Source organism: Bos indicus x Bos taurus, chromosome 28 (genome assembly GCF_003369695.1).
Source record: "Bos indicus x Bos taurus breed Angus x Brahman F1 hybrid chromosome 28, Bos_hybrid_MaternalHap_v2.0, whole genome shotgun sequence".
NCBI classification, from domain to species: domain Eukaryota; kingdom Metazoa; phylum Chordata; class Mammalia; order Artiodactyla; family Bovidae; genus Bos; species Bos indicus x Bos taurus.
The window spans coordinates 5,461,228-5,482,496 of record NC_040103.1 but is presented as its reverse complement, the minus strand read 5'-3'; the positions used below and the strand labels follow the sequence as shown (position 1 = coordinate 5,482,496).

The 21,269-nt window shown below is 46.3% G+C and overlaps 1 protein-coding gene across 8 annotated transcripts in view; it reads left to right on the top strand.

The window, feature by feature from the left end:
- Nucleotides 1-981: 981 nt before the first annotated feature.
- SIPA1L2 (signal induced proliferation associated 1 like 2) overlaps nt 982-21,269 on the top strand; it is a 246,944-nt gene continuing 226,656 nt past the window's right edge. For 3 of the 8 annotated variants that reach the window (XM_027531069.1, XM_027531064.1, XM_027531066.1), the window contains exon 1: nt 2,960-3,195. The gene's annotated coding sequence lies outside the window, so the exon portion shown is untranslated. Of the gene's footprint in view, nt 1,240-2,957; nt 3,196-21,269 lie in introns of those variants that run through there. The other 5 variants (XM_027531068.1, XM_027531061.1, XM_027531063.1 and 2 more) reach the window with 4 other exon arrangements.

Below are 21,269 nucleotides of genomic sequence, written 5' to 3'. Positions count from 1 at the left end.
TTCTGTGAAGAGTGAGAAGAACTATGGTGTGAAGGGGGGGGGGGGGGTCTGTTCTCCCTTGGCTCCTGCAGGAAGCGTCCGTCCATGGCTGCTCCTGTGTCCACATCTCTAGTAGAATATCTGCCATGTGTGGGGATGGGCACAGGTGAGATGGAGAGATGATGAAGAGCAGGGCCTAGTCCTCTGAATGTTTATCCCCAGCACCTGTTGGAACATCACAGGGTCTCCACACGTTTGTTAATAAACTGCAAACTTGGTATATACTGCTAATGAGGTGACAGGAGAACACAGAAGTTCGGTCATGTCACAATATTGCTCTCTGGCATGTTTTATTAAACGCATTCCCATATTGTATAGCCCTCTTTTACAGAGATATAAAAGGCTGTACAATGTTTACATGCTGTAGATCACAGAGAAATATAGCATGGGAGGGACCGCCCCTAACTTTTAAGAGGGTTATGTTCTAGGGTGTGTTTGGGATGGGGAAGTACTGAGAACATTATCTCTCCAGGAAGAACCTCCAGAAAAGGAGGAACTGAAAAGAAAACTCTGAATTCAGTCTCAGGAAACACAATCCCAGCGGCTGGGCCACAGTGAAGCCGGCTCAGGAAACCCAACGGGGACTGGAAGGTATGGTATCGTCTACATGGCAGTCTATTCCTGTTACTGAACCTTTAGGCACAGTCAACTCCAATATAGCTTCAAAAGTCCTCAGAGATCCTTTAATCTTTTAGCAACCAATTCAAGTGTCGAGCAAATTACAGTTTCAAGATAGTTTCAGGTAAAGCTTCCTGGGTGATCAACATGTCCTAACAAAGTAGAAAAGGTGGGTAAAAAAAGTTCATTTTCTCTCCATCGAGATCAGGATCTAAGAGCAGTTCTCCTCTGGGTGGAGGGCGGCCTGGAGGCGGAGTGGGCGGGCCCGGGGGCTGGGCTGGGGCTCCCGGACCGCACGCCTTTCCCAGCCCCCTTCCAGACTCGGAACGCTCTGTTGGCAGCATTCCTGCGCGCTGGCATCGCCCGACCTCTTGCATGTTTCTCAGTGCATCCCCCCACTCCAGCTCCTGGGGGCAGAGGGCCGCCGGGGACGTCCGGGGAGCCCTGGGAGTGGGCACACAGTAGAGTTCGCCCCTCCTGCCGTCTTCCCGTGAACCAGCGATGCGGCAATCCTGGAGCAGGTGCCTGCGTAGGACCCGGCAGCTGTGTCGTCGGCCGGCGACGCTCAGGCTCTCCTGGGAGGTGTGTGTGTGGAGGGGGGTGGGGGGCGGGGACCCGGCGCCGTGGGGGTGGGGCGGGGTGGGGCGCGATTCCGGAGAGTGTAGGCCCGGCAGGGACACTGCCAGGGGGCGGCGCGGAGCCAGATCCGAGGGTGTGTATGCGTGTGTGTTTCTCCCTGACTCTTTGGTCAGGTCTTTATTCAAAATGAGCTGTCCAAAATGAGTTGACCTTCAGGGGATAAACAGACAAGTTTGTGCAGCAGGATTCTTCTCTTCCGTGGTGGGTTTTCTGCGGGGCTTCCCAGTGGTCGGTTTCTTGGTTTCTGCAGCCTCCCCCACCCCCACGCCTCCGCCGACCTCCCCCCCCCCCCCCCCCCCCCCCGCCAAAGACTTCTTCAGTTTCTTTACAAATACAGCCTCCTTTCCTTTCTTCCCTACTAAAGGCTTCTTGCCTGGAACCCCTCCCCATCTGATCTGGCTTCTAGATCCACTGCTGCCCTATCCTCCTGGAGGTTTGATTCTTAGCCTGCCCAGGTGCATGGCCTTTGCACGTGGGTTTAGTTAGATTCAACATAATTCTCAGGCTTCTCAGTGGATTCTTTTTCAGGACCCTGCGATAACTCTCCTTGCTTGGTGCTCTGGGACTTTTAAGAATTCTCCCAAGGTCTGTGTTGAGCATCTCGTGCATGGGAAGGTTGTAGTTACTCTTGAAAGAGGTGCCATACAGATCATCTCACTTGCTGAAAGCAAATTCGAAACGGTGCCCACCAGGAGCAAGTTTCAAAATGTTCAGTTTGTCTACATTAAGCAGAGTAATTCCTTTTAAGGGGAAGGGAGAATTAGGGAGCCAGCGATGTTCCTCAAGGCCTTGCTACCATCTTCCCAATGATACGAGATAAGGAGTCCCCTGCCCTGCGCACAGCCCACGCTCATCTGCTCAAAGGCGGAGACCTGCTGATATTATTCCAGGCCTTACGTTTCTGAAGAAGCCAAAGAGCCCCCTTGTTCCTCTCATCGCCTTCAACATCATCTTCAATCAACAAATGAAGTTCAGGACTTCCTCAATACGGTGACCTTTAGCCGTGACCAGCCCGGTAAGGCCGAGGCAGCCAGGGCAAAGCAGATGGCACACCACTGCCGGGCCAACGTTTGGTTGGCTCAACGTGCGGGCCCCACGACGCGTCAATTTCCCCAGTTAAGAATCACATTTCTCAAATTGTAGGAATTAAAAAAAGATTATGTCTTGCTCAGTAAGAATTTTCGGCAACTGTCGCTGAGAACCCAGTAAGACGCCAATTACGACATCACTGCAACAGATTTCGGGATTTTTAACTTATCGCTGCCAGAGGGGCGAAAACGAATCCCAAGGAGGACGGAGACAGCGTTCCCGCACCGCGGGTGCAGGTAGGCTGGCCCCCGCCTGAGGTCGCGGGCGCCGCGCCGCTCGCAGCCCCCTCCCCTCAGGAGGAGCGCCGAGCCCCTCTGGGCCGCGCCGCGCCAGTGCACCGCGGGGCCTGGGAACCGCGCACCGGCTGCGCGCGGAGTCCCGCGGGGCGGCGGGACGGACGGCGCCCGCTCCCAATCGCGGGGCGGGGCCGAGGGGGCCGGCGGGCGGTGGCCAATGGGAGGCGGCGGAGCGGACGGGGGGCGGGGCCGCCGGGCGGGCGGGCCGCGGCGTCGGGAGCCGGCGCTGCAGAGTGGGAGCCCGGGAGGAGCCGGCGGAGCCGGAGGAGGACGGAGGAGGAGGAGCAGCGCCGCGCCCCCGCCCCGACCGCTCGCCCGCCCGCTCTCTCAAGCGCAGGCCGATCGCTCCAGCCGCAGCCGGCGGGTCCCTGCCGCCTCCCGCCGGAGCCCGGCGCGGGCAGGGTCCGGGCCGATGGGCAGCCCCGGGCAGCGGCGGGTGGCGAGAAGGCGGCCCCGGTAGGCGCCGCCGCGAGCTCGCGGGCTGCAGCAGGTCGCGGCGGACTGCGTCTCCGAGGTGCGTTCGGGGCGACGAGCGACGGGAGGCGAGGCGGGGTCCGCTCGGGAGTCTCCGGATCGTGTCCCGGGACCGTCTCGAAGTGAGGGGCTGCCCTTGGGGGCACCTCAGGGGGCCGACCGCGCGGCCGGGGCGCGGGGCGGGGGTCCGACTGGCAGATGCGCCCGTGCTCCGGAGTCCGGGGTGAAAGAGGAGCCGTCGCCGTTCGTTCTCAAAGTTATCGATCGGCTGAAAGGTTATCCCGGTCTCTTTGACGCGAGCACTAAACGAGGACTCTCCGGGCGCGCAGCGACTCCTCCGTGACTAACCCGAGAAAAGAGAGAAAGGTTGCCCGGCGCGGCTCCCCGGCGCGCCGGGCGGGGTTACTTGCTGAACTTGCTGCAGGGTTTATTCCCCGGAAAGACGGTGTGCCCGGGGCGCGAGCCCTCGCAGCTCCCGCCCGTCTTTGTAAGGTCCCAAGCGGCCAGCGAGCTCCCTTCCTTGTGGCCCGACGGCTCCCCGGCTCCCCTGGGTCGGCAGCTCGCTCCATCCTCCGCTCCCGGTCCTGCTTGGGGGCCCGCGTATCCTTGAAGCTAGTTTGGCCAGGTCCTGGGAGTATCCCCTTGAGCACCTACAGATTAATTTCAACCGCGCCGCAAACCCAAAGAATCAATCTCGGTTCATCATCTGTGAGCGAGAGCCGATGCTTCTCGGGAAGAGAAAACAAGTTGGCATGGCCCCTCTGGGAGATATTTGTCATCATTAACCTGCTTCAGTTAAATTAATTCAGCCCAAGATGACTCCAGCGTGAGTACTGGAAACATCAAGTGCATTGGCCACGGAATTGTGGTCACCAAACAATCTGATTTTGGTCAAAACGCAATTGTAGACTTTTTGAATTTTGTTTAGACTTAGACATGGTTTTTGATAAGGATGGCCTTTTTTAAACAAAGAATTTTGGTGATTCTCATAGGTTTGCTCAGTAAGTTCCAAATAGTCACTTAGATTTTTCTTTTCTTTGCCTCTTTTGTCTGCAGTTTTCATTTCTAAATGTTAACACTAGATGGCTTTCTTATGACAGGCATTTAGTAAACTGTGCTTTTGAGTTGGCTGTCTGCAATCCAGGTAGTACTTTTTCCGGTTTTACAGTCAGTAATGGGAGAAAAAAAATCCCCAAAACTGTTGCTTTCTTTGAAATATATTATTTCCCTGTAAAACTAATATTTATGTAGGTGTCATAAAGTGGTCTGTTACTTCTGGTGTTTCTAAAGATGTATTTCAGGAGACAACTTGGTTACTGTTTTTAGTCACAAATTTAAAGATGTCTGTTTTTACTTGAAAAATTTAAAGTTCTACCATGAGACTTAAAAAAAAATTCTATTTATATAACATTTCTACTAAGGATGTTTTCTGCTTACCTTAGAAGCTAGTTGCTCGATTCAAAACAGTATAAAAGAATGTAATTCATGAGAAAGTGCAATCTTTCTTGAGTTTTTGGTATGCATAATATTGATTCTTTCTAAAGACTCTGTGGATGCATTTTGGGGAAGAGATGTTGTTGAAATATACGTGTATGAGTCAAACATTGTGTTGGGGCCATTTTTATTTCCGCAACTGATATTGGATTGGGTGTTTCATTTCTAAGCACAACCCTTTTTTTCAAAAGTACCATGACTTGTAGTTTGCCATTTAGGTAGCAGCAGGTTCTTAATTTTGTGTTTTCAGGACTTTTTCTCTAAAGTAAGACCATGGCAGCCTGTCCAAATCTTGCCTAGGTAGGCAGACTCATTGAGAAGCTGGAGAAATACCTCAGCATTTCTCATAGCTCTTACTTATTGTGTGTGTGTCTTACCCAGCTTAAAATATGATATGTTAAATTTGTTGGTTCTAAATTAGAGCATATTCACAAATAGCTGGGGGAAAAAAAAATAGACCTCTCTCGCAAACATCTGGAAAGTATGGAATGAAATGAAATCAGAAACAGCTTTTATCAGTACCCACATGCTACCTATAGATGGGGTGAAATGAACTTGGATAAGAAGCAGTGTAAGCATTTGGTGTAGAAAATAAACCAGGAGATAAATTGCAGGTGTGGAAGTGGAGCTTCTGGCTTTATAGTATGGGCTGCACATTTTCTGTAGTTGATTTAAGTGTAAATTTTCCATCAAGTGCTTTTGATGTGTTTAAATCTTAGCCTTTCTCAAAGAGCTATAATTTTCTGGAATGAAAGAAGGAAATTGTCAGCATCATGATTTGACTTTTATGGTACTTATTGTAGTTAAAGCTGTGTAATACCGTTTGTGAGTTTTCTTTTCTTTTGAGACTGGAATGGTATTTAGAAGGCTTCCCTGATACCTGAGCTTGATCAGCACCTGTCCACCTTGAGGCATCTCTTTACCTGAGGTCAAAGGGTTATTGGGTTATTCTTTTTGGAAATCTATCTATTCTTCAAAGTGAGGAAATAATAGTGAGGTATCTTGAAAGGGCAATGGGCTGGTAATTGAAACTGGTTTTAGAGTTCTGTGTTTAGTCATCAAAACTCATTTAAAGGGGTGCGTTTCCTGCATACTTTCCAGAGAACTGTGTGTTTATGTAGATACAGCCCCCTCGTCCCCAGTCGTAATTGATAGATGAAAAGGGTTTTTGTGTGTGTGTGTTTTTTTTTTTTGAGATTGAGGAAGGCATTGTGTCTTTGAACTTATGATCTGCTTAAGGTGGTGGTTTAGAATTACAAATCCCTTCAAAGACATGATGAATTTGAAGAAAATTTAGACTATTATTGTCAACTGAAAAGCAAAGTTTTTTTTTTTCCTGTTTTGAACTTGAATGAAATATGAAATACATGCCTAAAGAATATAGGGAACCATATTCCAGATTTTCTCCTTCTATTAATGAACCTGTTCCCTTACAGGGTGATGTGACAGGAACCTCTGGCTTCCTGCTTCTAGGGCCTGGCACAGAAGAGCTTGGATAAAGTTTTTTCATGATCCCTTTCAGCACCAAATTTTAGGTTTCTTTAATGTTTTAAATAAATGTATATATAGAGTAATGAACATGACTGATTGGGTTAGCTTATGTTTTTTCATGATTGTCTTTTCTTTCTTTGATTTATAATAAGTTGGTATGGTGGTTTAGTGCCTGCCAAGCAGGAGACCTAGGTTCGATCCCCCAGTTGGGATGACCCCCTGGAGAAGGAAATGGCAACCCACTCCAGTATTCTTGCCTGGGAAATACCAGGGACAGAGGAGCCTGGTGGGCTACAGTCCATGGGGTCACAAAGACATACCTGACTTAGCATCTAAACAGCAAAGCTGGCACGTGAACATTCATGAGAGTTACACCTGACTTAGTTTACACCTGGAAATCTGGGATTCAGAAATTGCTTTTCTGTTACAGTGACATTTAGCTGTGACCCCCTTTTGAAGGGAGGATAACAGTGCGATAGGAATTAAATGCCTCGTACATTCAGAGATAAATTATTTTGATCCTTTGTGAACTTGATTCATAAACTTTGGTTCCAAAGAGTGGTCCAAGGAAGCCAGATCTTACAGGAGAGGTTCTGTTTCTTGAGAGGTTTCACATTTAGTGTGACCCACTTCCTTTATATACGTGTGTATGTGCGCGTGCATGTGTGCTAAGTCGCCTCAGTCGTGTCTGACTTTTTCTGATGCTATGGACTGTAGCCCACCAGGCTCCTCTGTCTATGGGATTCTCCAGGCAAGAGCACTGGAGTGGGTTGCCATTCCCTTCTCCAGGGGATCTTCCCAACCCAGGGATCGAACCAGCCTCTCTTATGTCTCCTGCATTGGCAGCAGGTGGGAAGCCTCTGTGTGTGTGTGTGTGTGTAGTAGTAGTAGTAGTAGTAGTAGTAGTAGTAGTTGCTCAGTGTGTCCCAGCCCAGGGATCAGGCGAATTCTTTACTGTCTGAACCACCAGGCAAGCCCCACGTGTGTTATGTGTGTGTATGTGTGTGTGTGTGTGTGTGTGTGTGTATATAAAATCTCCCCCCCCCGACCATACAACATTGTATAGCTAATTTGGGTGATAGCAAAGAAGAAGATGTGCAGAAAGTTGAGTTTAGTTGTCAAAGCATCTCTTTACCACATAAATCCATAAGGTTATCCTTTCATGTCATTCCTATACTTTTTGTTTCTGTCTACTTCTAAAATTAAAAATCAGAGACAAAAATTAAATTTTATAGGTTGTCAGATTTGCCACTTTTTATGTTGCTACGTACATATATTGAAAATTAACAGCAGCAATTCCTGTCTATTGTCAAGGTTTTACATCAAGATACACTGATATACCAAGAAGAAATGAACAAAAAAAGGGAGGACATGTATGTATGTTTTCATTACTGATGTAGGGAAAGTTCTTCGTTCAGAGAGGGCATAGGTTAAAATTACTCCCACAGGTGTATATACCACCATACGCAGACACTTTTCCTTTTGCATAGATCAGTGAAAACTTCACTATGGACCAGGGTTTGGAAATCACTGACCAACTCAACTAACCCTTCTTTGATGTTGGGGTCCCTTTATATATCCACACGTGGCCTAGTAAGGGATGGAGAGTTCTACCCTTCTGATGTTTTGACCAGAAGGTGGTTTTTTCCCTGTCGAGTTGAAATCTAATTTTACTTGTTAATAGGAATTCTATCCCCTTGGTGGCCTCCAGAACTAAACCTTCTATAGAGGTGTTCTCGTTGCTCACTGGACAGTACCTGTCCAGGTACGGCCTGGAGCTGAAGTCTTCCTTCTCACGACCTGTGCAGAGTAGAGTAGGGGTGCCCTTCCTTCAACTTGCAGGTCCTGTCAAGTTCACATTCACGTTTTTACTCAAACTCAGAGAGTTTCCTGTTCACGCGAACCTCTAGTTCTCAGTCACACGCTGTCTTGAAGCCATGTCTTCCTGTCCTATGCTCATGCAAGACCAGCATTCATTGGACTTCTTCTAATTGTATTTTGGCTGATTCTTCCCATAGTGCTTTTGAGAATTTGATGCTATTATCAAAGCACCTTTGCCAGCCTTCCCAAATAAATGCTGTCTGCACATTAGATATCTTACCTAAGTTGCTGGCTACACTGTGAATGGTGTCTCTGGAAGTTTCCTTCTAGGATTGGTTGTGAAGTAAAAGTTGCTCAGTCGTGTCTTACTCTTTGTGACCCCATGGACTCTTCATGGAATTCTCCAGGCTAGAACACTGGAGTGGACAGATACCCTGAAAGATCATGTCAGGCCTTCTTTGTGGGTCCTGCTGACCAAGTTACTCCAAGAACTGAGTTCATTTCCAGTGTGTCCCTAGTAACTTGAACCATGCTCTGCATGGTGGGGAATTGAGAAATAGATGTTCAAAGATTGACTGAGGGAGGGACTGAGAAGCTAGGGCTGTACTGTGACCTGTGACCTCTGGAGGTCTTAAACACTAAAAAGATGGTGGGAAAAAGCAGAATGTTGTGGACTTTCTTAAACACATCTTGCAGTCTGGTACTGTCTCATTTTGAATGGCTTTCAGATATTTGGGGACAGGCACCATCTTTTCCCAATTCCCTGTGTCTTAATTAGTTGATACTCTTTTCTTCCTGTTTCATAAATAATCATTTAGCCGTAAGGGGTGTCTTGAGTGCTACCAATTGGATTACCCTATGCGTTTCACTTTTGTGTAGTTGCTAAATCTTCCAGGAGAAGCTCCCAGTTAGTTGAGCTGTTTAAGAAATCAGAGTAGTCTAAAGTAGGCTATTTAGTAATGTGTTCAAGTACTTTGAAGTGAAAGGAAAAAAAAAAATCCAGGTAAAGAGCCAGTGTTAAAAATGGTTACTGTGGAAAGTAATTATGCTTGGGTGAACACAAAATTATGTATGCTAAGATGAACCATCATGAAGACATTAAAAAAAATCTCTGACTGTAATGCTTAGGGCACAGTAGTGGGTGTGGTCTGCATGATTGCTTTCACTGTCTTCAGGGGACTTTGATAATTGTTGTACCCTTTGGAAGGACTTCCCTGGTGGCTCAGATGGTAAAGCGTCTGTCTACAATGCGGGAGACCCGGGTTCAATCCCTGGGTTGGGAAGATCCTCTGGAGAAGGAAATGGCAATCCACTCCAGTACTATTGCTTGGAAAATCCCATGGACAGAGGAGCCTGGTAGGCTGCAGTACATGAGGTCGCTAAGAGTCAGACACGACTGAGCGACTTCACTTTCTTTGGAACAGTGGATATTCACATGGTTCAGAAATAGGGTAGGGGTACAGTCCTCTTTGTATTGAGGTTTCTAATAAGTAATTTCAGGAATTATGCTTCTTCATACAGGGCACATGCTGTTGTTTAGAGTATTTAATGATTTAATCTAAAGAACAATGATGTCTTTGTAGTAGGGTCTCTAAACTTTTTCCAGTGTGCATCCCAACTATACAGAATTTCCTGTGCTTAATATACATATGTGCACATACACGTTTGTCTGTATGTGCTTGTGTGTGTGTATGTTTAATATAGTGTGTGTAAAGAAGTGAAAGTGTTAGTTGCTCAGTCGTGTCTGACTCTTTGCGACGTCATGGACTTTAGCTCACCAGGCTCCTCTGTCCGTGGAATTCTCCAGGCAAGAATACTGGAATGAACTGCCATGCCCTCCTCCAGAGGATCTTCCTGACCAAGGGATCAAATCCATGTCTCCTGCCAATATATATATGTATATATATAGCGCAAACAGTAAAGAATCTGCCTGCAATGCAGGAGACCAGGGTTCAATCCCTGGGTTGGGAAATTCCTCTGGAGAAAGGAATCCACTCCAGTATTCTTGCCTGGAGGATTCCATGGACAGAGAAACCTGGTGGGCTGTAGTCCGTGGGGTCGCAAAGAGTTGGACACGACTGAGCGACTCACACACACGCACACACACACACACACACACACACGTGTGTGTGTGTGTGTGTGTGTGTGTGTGTGTGTGTATATATAAAACTTTACATGTTAAATATAGACATTGTAAGTGCGTGCTCTGTTGCTCAGTCATGTTGACTCTTGCAACCCCATGGGCTATAGCCCACCAGGCTCCTCTATCCTTGGGATTTTCCCAGCAAGAATATTGAAGTGGGTTGCCATTTCCTCCTCCAGGGGATGGACATTATAAAACATAATAATATACATTTTAAGAAGTCTGATAATAAACCTAAATGAATATTGGAGTGTTTTGATTCTTAAGAGTTTGCTTGTTACCCTTTGAAATGTGTGGCCCGGGTCCTGAGACCACGGCTGTCTCACCCTCTCTGTTTATAGTTCAAGGTTGTTTGGAAACAGTTTCTCTGGGGCCTGCAGGGTCTTGTGAATGGAAGCATAAGACAGACTCTACCTTTCATAGGTCTTCTGTTTACTGTAATTGTTGTTTATTCTGAGGACAGTTTTTACTTTGGTCAGTTTTCTTCCAGAATTGGTTGTGGGTTGCTTAGTGAAGTCGTGAGTCATGTCCGACTCTTTGTGACTCCATGGACTACAGCCTACCAGACTCCTTTGTCCATGGAATTTTCCAGGCAAGGATACTGGAGTGGCTTGCCATTTCTTTTTCCAAGAGATCTTCCCAACCCAGGGATTGAATCTGGGTCTCCCTCCTTGCAGGCAGATTCTTCACTGTTTGAGCCACCAGGGAAGCACAATGGGTTGCTTAGCTTGAGGTTTCAACTTAGGAGTGGGGTGGGAGAGTGATGACATGGTGGAAGACACCATTCTCCTTGCAGAGTTTCTGGTTGAACTCAGCTGTCTGGGGAGCATCATATTATTGAAGCATAGAGGACACAGACCCGGAATGAGGATAGAAGGAAGTCACTAATCACGTGGTCATCTAGAAACTTCTAACTCAGAGAAAACCATAGTTCAGAAAGATACATCCACCCCAATATCTATTGCAGCACTGTTTACAATAGCCAAGATAAAAAAACAACCTAGATGTGTATCAACAGAGGAATGGATAAAGAGGAGGTATAACATAAATAAAAGTGGAATATTACTCAGCCATGTAAAGGAACAAAATTGGGTCATTTATAGAGACGTGGATGGACCTGGAGACAGTCATACAGAGTGAAGTAAGTTGGAAAGAGAAAAACAAATGTTGTATATTAACATGTGTGTAATCTGGAAAAATGGTGTAGATCATCGTATTTGGAAAGCAGAAATAGACACAGGTTCAGAGAACAGATGTATGGGCACCAAGGGGGAAAGGGAGGGGTGGGGGGAATTGGGAGTGGCGCATGTACAGTACTGATGTACACAACAGGTAGCTAATGAGAATACACTGCACGGCGCCAGGAACCAAAGCATTGTGGTGACCTGAATCGGAAGGAATTCCTAAAGGGAGCGTATACATGTGTGTGTATAGACGATTCACTTTGCTGTACAGTAGAAACCAATACAGCGTTGTAAAGCAACTATGCAAAGTGAAGAAGTGAGAAGCAACCATACTGCAATAAAAATTAACGGGAAAAAAAAAAGAGCAAGAACAGTTTTGAAAGTGTAGGTTAATATTGGCTAGGACAGTCACCCCAGGTGCACGACGGGCTAGGGTCCTAGCTTCTGGAGAGCATGTGGGCTGGAGCGGAGGAGGGGAGGGCCTGGTAGCCGCCAGCTCCGCCTGCACTGCCCACCCCACCCCGCCTCCCCGTGTGCTGAGCCATTTTACTCCATAGCGTTTACTCTATAGCCTGACATGATGTTGTACATTGGTTTTCCTGTGTTTATCTTCTGCCTCCCCTCCACAGAATGTAAGTGCCCTATGAGTAGGGACATTTCTGGTCATTACTGCTGTATTCCGTGTACCGCCCTGGTTTCTGGCACATAACAGCCTCTTAGCAAACAAATGTTTGATAAAGGCAGGATTGAAAGCCCCGGGTTTAAACACGAAAGCACTGTGTGTCTTGGCTTTTGTTGAACTAAGGAAGTGTTGCCTTGAGGTTCTCATTATTTCTATTGTAAATGATCTACCCAAACAGCCTTTTATGCCTCATTTTATATCTTTTCTGGGTCACTTGAAATGACCTGAATTGAACTCTGATATCAAAGTGCTGAAAATGGAGAAGTTGTTTCTGAAGAGGGTGACAGCGGAACTCCACCTGTTATACCATTATTGCCCCATTCCAAGGGGTGTGGTTCGGGGAGGGTGGGCACCCCAGGGTGAGAGGGTGTGCTTTACACCTTTCCCAGGTTTCAAAGTCTGATACCACCTCATAACTGCATGGCCTTGGCCTTACTGGGATCAGATGAAGCTGCAATTCACTTACAAGTCTGGTTTGGACTCCTTAATAAAGATAACTGGAAAGAGAGGATTTCTGAATTGTTCCGCATTATCTTTTCTCTCTCAATTGATGATAATTTCTACAGGAAATAAGGATTTTGTAAAACCGATCAGTAGTGTATGTATACCTTCTGCTAACGTAGTCCTTTTACTTGAGAATTGCAGAGTGTGTTGGAATATTACTTGTGCCTTAGGTGCAGTAGGTGCTTCCTAAGCATAGGTAGAAGCCTTCTATCTTAATATCCTGACCTGGTCCTAATTCCTATAGTGCATGAATTCAGGGGGATGCCATTGTAACTCCTGCTTGTTTAGATGTGTGTATTAAGGTTTGCTATAAGAGCTGAGGGCGAGGCTGAGAGATTAAATAATAGTAAAATCACCTAATCTGTCAGCAACTTTGTTATTTGAAGATCATTGGAAGTCATTTGCTTGGGATAATGGATCTGTTTAAAAGGTTTACTTTTTTTATTAAGAAAATAATTTTATTGGAGTTAAGTTGATTTCCAGTGTTGTGTTAGTTTCAGGTATATAGCCACGTGAATCAGTTTTATATATACATATATCCGCTCTTTTTTAGAAGAAGTTTTAAGTGAGAGGAAGGAGCGAGGGAAGTTAATGCTTTTGACTTAGGAACAGGATAAAGAACTGGGGAGAGAGATTCCTGAAGGTAGATTTCAAAACAGCCATTGTGCTTGAACTTTTATTTGTGGTCTCCTGCAGACTGGAGAACCTTACAAGGCTGATGCGATTTATAACCCCCTGCCTGCTGCCCCACCAACGATGTGAAAACTGAGATTTCAGACAAGAACACACGTGATTTTCTGAATCTTAGCTCTTAAGAGTTTAAACTTGCCTTTCTGCTCCCATGTGGGACCCTAGGTACCTTGTGGGGTCCTATTGATCTCAATAAATCATAAAAAGAATGGGGGACATGGGCAAAGAAAGTGTATTCAGAGGAGAAAGCCAGAATTATGTCACTGCTGCCCCTGCAAGAGGGAAGTGGTAGCCAGGAACAGGCTTCAAAGCCATTGTTCTAGCCTAAAATCCTTTTATCAGCCAGTGGATCCTCTGTTATTCATGAGAAATTTTGTAGTTTAACAGTTCTGCTGATTGAACCAGGCTCTCTCCTCTCTGCTGGGAAGCAAGAGGGCTCTCCTGCGATCCTGCGGAGAACATTTCTTTCTCTCCTGAGTCTTTGCCAGGATGAAAAGAAGGATCAGAGGAAACCGATTTTCGTTTTGCATTTATACTTCGCTCGATTTGCATCATCTTTGTTTAAGTCAGTTGAATGTGAAGCCCTAAATAAATTTCAGGCATTTAAATATTTAAAAGGATTCCTCCACCATACTAAAGTACTCATTCAAAGAATGAGTACTTGCAACAAAGAAAATAACCCCCTTACAGACGTAGCCCATACAGGCTCTGCTCACCTTGTCACTGAATTATAAAACATTAATAGCGGAGTGAGAATGGAAACAGCCGCAGAAATGCTTGGCTGGCTCTGTTCCAAAATATTGTTTCCCTGGTAGAGAAAGCAGGACGATTTGTTTAAAACTGGCAGTCGGCCAGTCAGAAGAGCTCTGACGCCATCCGTGCAGTAACTACTCTGCTCCGACTGCTAATTTTAGGCTAGTTAAATCTGGGTGATGTCTGATGGCTGTTGTCGCTGTGTGTCTGGCTATGTGGAGCTTTCTAAATCTATCCTCTAGGCCTGGCATCACAGCATCACAGCTCACACTTCTTTCCCAGACGCGCCGTAGCACAGAGGGGATGTTGAGTTGGCCCAGGATATGTGGACAGAGTGAGGAGCAGGCCCTGGGAGGGTGTCAGGAGGCACTGCCTTTCATCTTACGATTTCCTTTGCTGCTTGGTCCACAAATGCTTATCGTGCTTGCCTTCTGCTGTGGGAAGCGTGGAGGAGGATGCAGAGAGGCCCAGCCTCCAGGCAGCAGTCTAGGGACAACATTTGCTTGTTTTCTACCTATTCCTGCAAGCTTTGGGGCTTTTCTGGTGGCTCAGATGGTAAAGAATCTGCCTGCAATATGGAAGACCCAGGTTCGGTCCGTGGGTCCGGAAGATTCCCTGGAGAAGGGAATGGCAACCCACTCCATTGTTATTGCCTGGAGAATTCCATGGACAGAGGAGCCTGGTGGACTAGAGTCCATGGGGTCGCAGAGTCAGACACGACTGAGTGACTAGCAGTTTCACTTCCACTGCAAGCTTCCACCTGTTTACCACGGGCCTTTCTGGGGAATTTGCTGATGGTCCAGTGGTTAAGACGTGGCACTTTCACTGCCATGGGCCTTGAGTTCAATCCCTGGTCAGGGAACTAAGATCCTACAAGCTATGTGGCGTGGCCAAAACAAAAAAAAGCAACGAACAAAAAACCTAAAAGCCCCCACCTGGACTTTCTGGAAAAGGTAAAACTAAGGAGAAAGATGAGAATTTTTAAAAAAGCATTTGGGACCTCCCTTGGAAGAGCAAAGTAGCATTTTTTTGCTGCTGCAGAAGACGGAGGTGGGATGAGGGCTTGGTGGAGTGGTTCAGTGTTGCTGGTTGCGCCTGATTCTTCTGAAGCCGTGGAGCCTGGCGGGCTCCTCTGTCCATGAATTTCGCCATTACCATGACTGGAGTAGGTTGCCATTCTCTTCTCCAGGGGGATCTTCCTGACCCAGGGACTGAACCACATTGTAGCTCAGATTCTTTACCACCTGAGCCACCAGGGCAGGCTGGAGTGGTTCGGTGTCTGTGTCTGGCTTACTTTGCTTCCAGGGCAGTGAGTAGGAGCCAGTTTTCAAATGGGGATGGCCACACAATCTTAGGTTCTCTTTAAACTCTGGCATCTGAGATTTCCAGGTTACCAGGGGGTGTCCTGGGGGTGAGGCCTTGAGAGCAGGGATCTGATAACTCCATCCCAGGCTTCTGGCCCAGGGAAGTACATGGCACAGTCAGCAAATGACCAGACTCAGCGTTTCAGGCCACAGGGGAACCTTGAGGTTATCTTGGAATCAGTCTTCCTCTTGGTACCAATTTATAAATAAGAGAATGTGAAGAGAGTGGTTTGCCACCTAGGCCCACTGTTTTTGGTAGAACAGGCTGCCCTGTTAGGTGACCTGGCCTGGCTGATGGCCATTCATCACATATATTAGAAGATTCCTATGTAAGAGGGACTCTTGGGTTGATGGGCACTGCAGCTTCTTTCAGAGTGAAGACTCTGGGTGATGGAGTGCATGGTGTTTGGGCATATAGTCAGGAGAACATTCAAGGAAAAGGTAGGATCCGGATTAGGCTTTGGAAAATGGTCAGGTTTGAATTTTTGTTGAAGGGCTCTTATATGCAAAGCCACTCATAGCTCTGTATGGAACAGCAGATACAAATTAAACCCTGTCTCTGCTAGCAGTTTCTCAGATCATAATACTGTCTCCATCAACGTACTCTGCCTAGGACCAAACTTAGATCCCAGCCTGGTTTGGGTTTTGCAACCTCTCGGAGAAGGCAATGGCAACCCACTCCCATACTCTTGCCTGGAAAATCCCATGGGCAAAGGAGCCTGGTAGGCTGCAGTCCATGGGGTCGCTAAGAGTCGGACACGACTGAGCTACTTCACTTTCACTTTTCACTTTCATGCATTGGAGAAGGAAATGGCAACCCACTCCAGTGTTCTTGCCTGGAGAATCCCAGGGACGGGGGAGCCTGGTGGGCTGCCGTCTATGGGGTCGCACAGAGTCGGACACGACTGATGCGACTTAGCAGCAGCAGCACAGCAGCAACTGGGTTTTATTAACAAAAACAGCTTTAAGAAAAGTGATGGACAGTATTTTCAGAGTGATTGATTAACTTATCTGTCATGTAAGATGGTCAATCTGATTCCCCTCCCCCATTGTAATTTGCTAAAGATTATAGAATGTATCTGTAAACCTAAAGCAGGAAATACTCTGGACTCATCAGAGATGAAAAGCCAACATTTTAAAACAAATTGAGATGTAATTGACATATAACATGATTCTAGTTTCAGGTATAGAACATGATTCAATACTTTTATGTATTGTCAAATGATTATCACAGTAAGTCTAGTTAACATAATCTATTGCCACATAGAGAGATACTGATTTTTTGGTCTTGGCATTATAACTTTTTATTTATTTTTTTTGGTTATTTATTTGGCCATGCTGGGTGTTTGTTGTGGCACTTAGGATCTTCGGTTGCGGCATGTGGGATCTGGTTTCCTGACCAGGGATTGATTGGACCCAGGCCCCGTGCATTGGGTGTGCAGTGTGTTAACCACCGGACCACCAAGGAAGTCCCAGAATTTTAAGATCTACTCCCTTGGCAATTTTCAAATACACCTTACACTGTTACCAACTACAGGTGCCATGCCGTACATTAATCACATCCCCTGGACGTAGCCATCTCACTGACTGAAAATGTGCACCTTTAGCCACATCATTTTGGTGTGAGGTCACTGACTTTGTTTCAGTCGTTTGTTCGGAGAATACCGCACAAGTATTATATTTGAAATTCAAGGTCACGTTGTTTTAAGACTTTATATTTAGAAACATGACTTTTGGTAATTCATGTACCAAAGTGATTTACTTTAAAATAGTTTTGAGCAATCAGTGTTCAACTGAGGCAGCCTTAGGAAGCATGGCTGTGGACAGTGAGAGCTTCGGTCGCTCAAACACCTCGTCCACCACTCCGGCATCCCTGGGACCAGCGTTCAGTTGCTATCCATGAGCTCTTTTTACATCCTGTGAAGTAGTAGTAAGTGCTGAGTAAGATTCGCGTACTCCTTTACACTCTAAAACAAGAGATATCAGCATAATTAGCATATACTTTCCCTCAGCCTATTTTCATGCCAAATTTCACATAGGTGAGGTTGGACTGTGAAGAAGGCTGAGCACTGAAGAATTGATGCTTTTGAACTGTTGGAGAAGACTCTTGAGAGTCCCTTGGACTGCAAGGAGATCCAACCAGTCCATTCTGAAGGAGACCAGCCCTGGGATTTCTTTGGAGGCAATGATGCTGAAGCTGAAATTCCAGTACTTTGGCCACCTCATGCGAAGAGTTGACTCATTGGAAAAGACTCTGATGCTGGGAGGGATTGGGGGCAGGAGGAGAAGGGGACGACAGAGGATGAGATGGCTGGATGGCATCACGGACTCGATGGACGTGAGTCTGAGTGAACTCCGGGAGTTGGTGATGGACAGGGAGGCCTGGCGTGCTGCAATTCATGGGGTTGCAAAGAGTCGGACACGACTGAGTGACTGAACTGAACTGAACTGAAGATTAAAGAAAGAATTATATAGTATCCTGGACACGTATACTCACCACTTAGATTCTACAGAATGTTAGCATTTTATTGTATTTGCTTTGTATATTCCTATCCATCTCTGTCTACCCATCAATGCTTTTTTGTGTGTGTGTGTGTGGAAGTGTTTGAAAATAAGTGGCACACGTCAGTATACTTCACTGCTAAGCACTTCAGCACACATGTCATAATTGAGTCTAAAACTTTAAAATTTTTTTGAGGCAAAGTTTATACAGGGAAATGCATTGTATAAGTGCATTTTGAGTGTATCATTCTAGGAGTTTAGGCAAATGCATGTAGCTAGTAGGGCTTCCCTGGTGGCTCAGATGGTAAAGAATCCATCTGCGATGCAGGAGACCTAGTAGTGGTAAAGAACATGCCTCCCAGTGCAGGAGACATAAGGGATGTGAGTTTGATCCCTGGGTCGATCCCAGGAAGATCCCCTGGAGGAGGGCCAGTATTCTTGCCTGTAGAATCCCATGGACAGAGGAGCCTGGAGGACTATGGTCCATAGGGTTGCAAAGAGCTGGACACGATTGAAGCAGCTTAGCATGCACTACACAGGTATCTGTGTAACCCATACTTCTTTTAAGACATACCTACCACCCCAGAAAGTTATCTCAGGTCCCTTCCCAGTGTTCCCTCCCTATACCCAGCCTAGGCAACCACTGTCCCTTTTTTCTGTTTGTTTTGAGTAAGTTTTGCCAGTTCTTGAACTTCGTATAAAGGGAATCCAGCCATATATACTCTTTTGTGTAAGGCTTCTGTGTCTCAGCAAAATAATTTCTGCTTCCCCACCCACTTTTAATTATATTATACCAGGCTGGCTTACCTTGGCCTTGGTCACATGGTCACATGCTCTTTTCAAGGATCCTATTGTCAAGTGATATCAGGAACAAGTTTCTCTTAGGTATTTGTATATTTTTCGTAAGTCTCATCTTTCCCAACAGTGGTGTGGTTTTCACATCTGAGATGGCCGTTTTCTGAGTGGGGCTCTTGAAAACCCAGCGCTGCTTCTTTCGGTTTGCCGGCGTGTGCTGCAGGGCTGCAGGCCAGCTCCAGGCATTCAGCCGGGCTCTCTGGCTTCTGAAGAGATGGACCCAGACCCTCCATACGCATCATCCCATTTATTGTGTTTGCTACTTGGAAACCTTTAGGTAAAAGAGAGCACGTCTCTTTATTTTTGCAAACCTATTCTTAGATTTGTGATAAACTTCTTAAAGAAGTTTGAAATAGAAAATAAGTTTTTGTAAGGCATCTTTGAGGAACAGAGTTGATCTTCTGTATTCATAGGGATTGTTTTCAGGACAATGCCCCCCACTCAGAAACCAAAACCCAGGGATGCTCAAGTGTTTTATATGAAATGGTGTAGTATTTGCATATAATTTACACACATCCTTCCGTATACTTTAAATCATCTCTAATTTACTTATACTACCTCACACAATGTAAATGCTATGTAAATATTTGCAGGTGTGTGGCAAATTCATGTTTTGATTCTTTGGAAATTTAAAAATGTGTTCAATCTGCGATTGGTTGAATCTGCACTTGTAGAGCCTGGGGAATGCAGAGGGCCATCTGTAATTTCTAGTTCAAATGCAAGAATTCTGAAGCCTAAAATTTCCTGACTTTTGTTTTATGACACTGTATAGAGGAAACTAACCAAGTAAGGCTGAAATATTAGGAGATTTTAAAATCATCTGTGCTGAGGAGATATTTGCTGGCAAAATAAAATCCTAGTTGACTTAAGAATAAAATGCCAGGATTAACTGCCCCCGTTGCTCTGCCCACTGTTATTGGAGTTTCAAGTTGCTAAACCTCTCCAGCTATGATCAAAACCAAGAAAAAAGTTCTCCTCAGTAGTACTGGTCTAATATTTATACAGAGTGTACACACATCCCCCCACACGGTGCTGTCAGTGTATGAAGACTTTCCTTTAAGACTGTGTTGGGTAGGGTAGTTCTCCCTGCTCTAAAAGAGACTCCAGAATGCAGTATCAAACGAGAGAGAGGCTGGCTCCTTTCTTGAGTGACAGCTTGAGGTCTGAGCAGGTGGGCTGCTGACACTCAGGGACCCGGGTTCCTTCCATCTTGTTTCTCTGCTTCCAGTCTTTGTCCTCACTGATTGGTGGGAATCCACTGGGCACATCTGCACTCAGGCTGGCCGAAGGGGAGGGGGCACTCAGGAAGTGGTCATCCGAAGACCCCAGAAAGAATCTGTATCACTTCTGCCCTTGTCCTCCGGAGAACTCAGTGACCTGATCATGGCTCACACTCAGGGGTTGCTGAGCAGTGTCCCCTTGATGCTGCAGAAGTGGCCTTGCCTTTGACATAGAGCATGCTCATGCAGAGTGACTTACTTGTCAGATACTTCCTGCCTACTCTGTCCTGCCAGGCACCATCCTAGGGAGGGACTCAGGTTCTAGGGTGGGTAGGCAGAGGGGGGGTGTTGCTCTTACGGCTTATTCATTCTGGAAGTAGAGTCGGTCTCCTGGTAGTATTTGCTCTTGGTGGAATTCTCTTTAAATTGGAGCCAGTGCTGTCTTCTTTTTTTATTTTCCACTTCTCAGGCAGTTATCTTTTTTTTTTTTAATAATTTATTTTTTTAATGGAGTATCATTGCTTTACAATGTTGTGTTAGTGTACCCCCTACAATGACATGAATCAGCCATGTGTATACATGTATCCCCTCCCTCTTGAGCCTCCTTCACATCCCTGCATCCCACCACTCTGGGTTGTCCCAGAGCACTGGACTGAGCTCCCTGTGCTATACAGCAGCTCAGTACTGGTCTTCTTGAAGTGCAGTCCTGGGTGGAGGATGGGAGGGATTAAGTCTGATAATAATGAGGTTGCAGGCAGATTCTGTAACTTGGAAAGAAATGTTCCTGGGGACATGGATTAGGGAATGTAATAAAGGACTAGTTCCCCGTTTAAAATTCAATCTCATAATAGAAGGCTTAAGAGACACTTGATGAATGGAACCCTGGTAATCATTTATTCAGGAGCCCGAGGGCTTCTGGGGAGCAGAAACCTCCCCAGCGAGTGCAGGAGCTCTGGCTTGTGTGTCATTCACAAGGCAGTTGCATGGGGTCCTGGGGCGTCTCCAACTCAGAGAGGAGCTGTGGGGTCTCGGGTGCAGCCTAAGGACGTGGCTATTCGTGTGATTCCCCCTCTTCTAAGGAGCTAACATCACACTGTGTGTGTGCGTGCACATGTTAGTTGCTCAGTCGTGTCCCAACTCTTTGAGACCCCATGGACTGCATTCCTCCAGGCTCCTCTGTCCATGGAATTCTCCAGGCAAGAATACTCCAGGCAAGAATACAAGAATTCCCTTCTCTGGGGGATCTTCCCAACCCAGGTATCGAACATGGGTCTGCTGTATTGCAGGCAGATTCTTTATCGTCTGAGCCACCAGGGAAGCCCTAACATCACACTAGTGAAGTGAAGTCACTCAGTAGTGTCTGACTCTTTGAGACACTGTGGACCGTAGCCCCACCGCTCCTCCATCCATG